This window comes from Trachymyrmex septentrionalis, unplaced genomic scaffold (genome assembly GCF_001594115.1).
Source record: "Trachymyrmex septentrionalis isolate Tsep2-gDNA-1 unplaced genomic scaffold, Tsep1.0 scaffold11, whole genome shotgun sequence".
NCBI lineage: Eukaryota > Metazoa > Arthropoda > Insecta > Hymenoptera > Formicidae > Trachymyrmex > Trachymyrmex septentrionalis.
Window position 1 is genome coordinate 4,207,589 of NW_017304228.1, and position 4,633 is coordinate 4,212,221.

The following is a 4,633-nucleotide window of genomic DNA, read 5'->3' on the forward strand; positions in this document are numbered from 1 at the left end:
TTCTGCAAAAGCAGTAAAAATTAAAATTTTTTAAATAAGAATTAAAGAAAATAAAAATAAGAAAACTTCTCTACTTTAGTTCCAAAGATTTATATGTTTCTTTAGCATAATAAAAAATGTATATTACGGATTAAACATAATTTTTATAAAATATAAAATATTTCAAAGTACTTCGCATTTTACGACAATTATTGCTTACAAAACTTTCGATAGTATAAGAGTAATATTATGCCTTAGAGATACGATAACAAGTTTCAGCTGACGCTGGTGAATAATGATCCTATAACTAGCAGCCATTCGAATTATACGCTTGTATGGATGTGCTTTATTTCTAAACACCGTAACATTTAGTTAGTGCAGTATGTCAAGAAGTTCCGTCGCCTTTTGCTTACTCATTGATGGTTATCATGTTATTTTGTGTCTCTTTATTAAAGCTTTTATATCTTGATGGCATAAATACAGAAATGATTGGTCTTCATTTATCTCTACATACGAAAGAATTCATGTATTTTTACATTGGTAAATATTAGAATATTATTATATTAAAAAAAATTTTTTGGAAAAGGTTTGAAAACTTATTTTTCAATTTTTGTATTTATATAATCAGTTTTTTAATATAAAAAATATTGCTATAGTGATTGTGAAAGTATTCTTCTACAAGATTGCGAGAGTAACATTGTAAATACCAAACACAATGTAGCGTAACGAGCTGCAGCGATAGTAGCCGAGGCTGGAAAATGTTGATCCCTAACTAGCGGCAAACCGTGTTACACGTTTGTATTAACATGCTTCAATTTAGTTAACTCCTTTAGTAGCTCCTCCGTATCCATATTAGAAACGTCAGATTTTATCTGTTAATTATTTATCGATAATTATAATAATTTTTTAGATTTTTTAAAAGTAAAGTGTATTAAAAATTACATACTTTAAAATATTGATAAACAATTTTTTAATTAAAATTAGAATTGATTATTCCGTAATAAAAATCTGATTTTTAAACATTCCTTAAGTTATAGCTTTTAATATTTTATTAAAAGAAGATTGATTTGCGTATTTATGAATTTAACTGATCAAGATTCTTCCATTTTCACGTATTTATTATTAAAAGAATTTATATTTATTTTTTTATATATTTTACATATATAAAACGCGTACTGTAGCTTACGATATTATTTCAACGAAATGAAGACCTTTAAATCACAACTTGTTTGTGAAAAAACCTTTCAATTTACGTGATTCAAATGTCATATCCTAGTTATTACTGTAATCAAACGGATACAGTCCAATCAATGTAGGATTCATGTTGCAGTAATACTTATCTACTACTTTGATCGCGAAGCTCTTTCACGCTGCTTTCAATTTACGAGCCGGGTACTCCATATAAATAACACCCGTGCGATAATTTATTTATTTAGACTATCTTATTTTTATATTAATATTAATCATTTTTATTTTGTTACGCGAAAACTAAATTACATCAATTTTGAGTAATTCTATTATGTTGAAATTACATTTACATGAGGATTTGAAAAATTAAACACATTTTATATATACATGCAAGAATATACCTATATAAAAAAATATAATCCCTTCTTTCTTTCTGCATCTTTAAAAAACATTAATATGTTTACATTAAATATCATAACAAAATATTGATGATACAATCAAATAATTTAATTTGTTTTAATTGTTTTATTGTATTGCGATGTAATTACTGCAAATAACATTTTTAATTTTCATTTTTCTCCTCAATTGGTTCAAGTCGGAACTTCTTAATCGGTAAATATTTTAATCTTACAATTGTCAAGAATTTTTTTTACAATTTTTGGCGAAACACTAAGCGTGTGAATCACGTTATATTAGTAAGAGAGCATCTTTACTTGAATTCTTATAGTATGTCCTAAAACACACACACACACACACAATTTAAAGTCTCATAATTGACAAGAACATGTGCATCGTGTAACTATATTAGCATTCATTATTGCGCGCAACGAAACTTCGTACAAAAATGGATTTGGCTACTCGGCTTCGTTACGCTAATGGGCTGCTTGTTATCTCTTTAATGCAGTAGGTGTTCTCGGTATCGCAATTAGCATCATCCTATCAACTTATTTATCTTGCTATTTCGAATTTAGGACCGAACCTGATTGCCTGTTTATACTTGCTTGTCCTAGACGAGGGTGTATTGTCTGAGGGTTGCTAAACGGATTTCGCCATCGGCAAAAATATGCAAACGAATCCTCGAGATAAAATTGTGCGATAATTCTCTTTCTTTGCGGGAGAAATTCCGCATAATGCTGCTACCGAAGCATACCGTGATCAAGGCGGATATTAAATAGAGATAAAGAAAGAACATGTTATTGCAAGAGAACTTTAAAGTTCTTTTTTTTTTTCATTTTTATTATTATACTCATTTTGTAGTTCCGATAATGTTTAAACAATGATTAGTGGACAAAGTGAATAAAGATCAAACTCGATATAAAACTTCCATAATATCTTCTTTTATTGCAATTTAATTCAAGCAAAATCAAATATTGAAGTTACGGTCTTACAAACGTATTTTTATTAAAGCTGACACTTGTTGAAAACTTTCGTGTAATTTCATGTAAACATTGTAATTCGATTTTTCTTTTTCTCTTTTATATATTTAATGCACATCTGCTAAGAAAATTTAAATAGTTGATTTATAGTTGATTTAAATTAAATTAAAATTAATTTAATTTAACAATCGATTTAAAATTAATTATTGCATTAAATGAATAATTAAGTCTAATATATAGTTATTAAAAACGTAAAATGTATCATTGTTCAAATCGGAAAAAATGTTTATATATAATTGTATATACGATATACAAATCACTCCTTTTTACTTCAAAAGTGACATTCAAAAAATGTAAGAATTAATTTTTATATCGATCGTGGCATAGACAATTGCGTAGCTACTCTCTGTGTCAAAAATTCAGGTTCAAATCTACTCAAAACATAATTTTATTTAATTGTCATCTTTTAGAAGGTAATGGCAAACTACCTAAAGAGTACTTTTGTCATGATAAGTTATTGATAACTTCATCTAATAAGCCGTCGGCGTTAAAATTATAGATCCAGTTTTTTATTACACAAGCAATATCTTCATTATTACATATAATTTACAAATAAAATATTAAATTTTTTTATTATATATACTGTAATTATTTTATTATTTAAATCTAATTTTAAGAAAATTTAGAATATTCTGATTTAATAAAAATGTTTTTTTTTAAATTAACTTTTTACTTAACGTAAGATAATTCAGTTTTAATTGAATTAGTTTTGTATTCATTTGACTTTCAGCTTAACTAAATTAATTTTAGAAGCCATTAATTCTAATTTAATTTAGTTAAAAAAAAACATTAATTTACTCCAACTCTGGCAAAACAAAGTATAGATTACACAGCAGTAGTCTATTTATTTAAAATAATGAGAAAGAAATCAAATATTTAAACGTGAATTTGATTTATAACGTTTTGAATATTTGGGGATTACTAAAAACGTTCGACTATTGCTTGGTGTTCATGTTGTGACGAGCGGCCTTGGCGTTTGTATTGTGGCGCGTAGAGAACAGTTATTGTCTGTACGCATGTGCTTTACACGAGGTCACCGTGCTAGCAATGCTTCGTATCATGAAGCTCGAGTAGGTAGCAGCGGTGGAAATCGCTCCACGTATTATCGTCTCTCGATAATCGCGATCATTTCCTACGAACAATTATTAATATCGGACGTGATAAATTAACTATTTACAATTCATAGGCGTGTGTATCGAAGTAACGTATATAGTTATCGAGATAAATGTTTTGTGTGATTTATTCATTTGAAACGAATAATCAAGATAGGTGATTAGTTCTTTCTTTCTTTAAATTCCTCTGTATGAATTTCCGAATTTATAGATAATAATTATTTGATTATGATATTTACGATCGCTTACCGTTTTTTTAAGGATATATATGTCACATGGGAGGCAGGGTCGATTTCACTTCACGTGGAAAGTCATACTCTTTCCTAGTCGATCTCCCTTCTCCTCCCTATCTAGAATTATTCGACTTTCCATGCAAAGAGAAAATAGTTATACCTTGATTATTAATAACTTTTTAATGAATAATGAACGACGGCTAAAACCTGTTAGAGATCACTTAGAATCATGGTCACTTAAGATCATTGGAACTGCTTTTTCTATTTTAAATATTTATCAAATTATTTATAGAGTAAGAAAAAATTGTTCACATTTAATAGATATTTTATTTTCTTTGTTCTTTTTGCCTATCTCTCCAATAAAATTTGATCTGTATCTGTGGGAGATCTTCGTCACCTCTTCACATATCTTTTTCATCTCTAATATTAAATATTATAAAATGATGCGCGAGAAAATCATTTTAGAGATTCTTTAATGCGTATATACATCACAAAAATGGTCATAAAGAATAAGATGAAATACGTCAGATATGTGTTCCAATTTAATTTAATAATAAAATTTTATTAAATCATGTAAGAATTTTTATATTTATTTGATTAATTTCATTTATTTAATACGTCAATTTTATCTTTAAATTTATTTACAGTTAGCATTAATAACTGGTGACTTATCTTTATATCATCA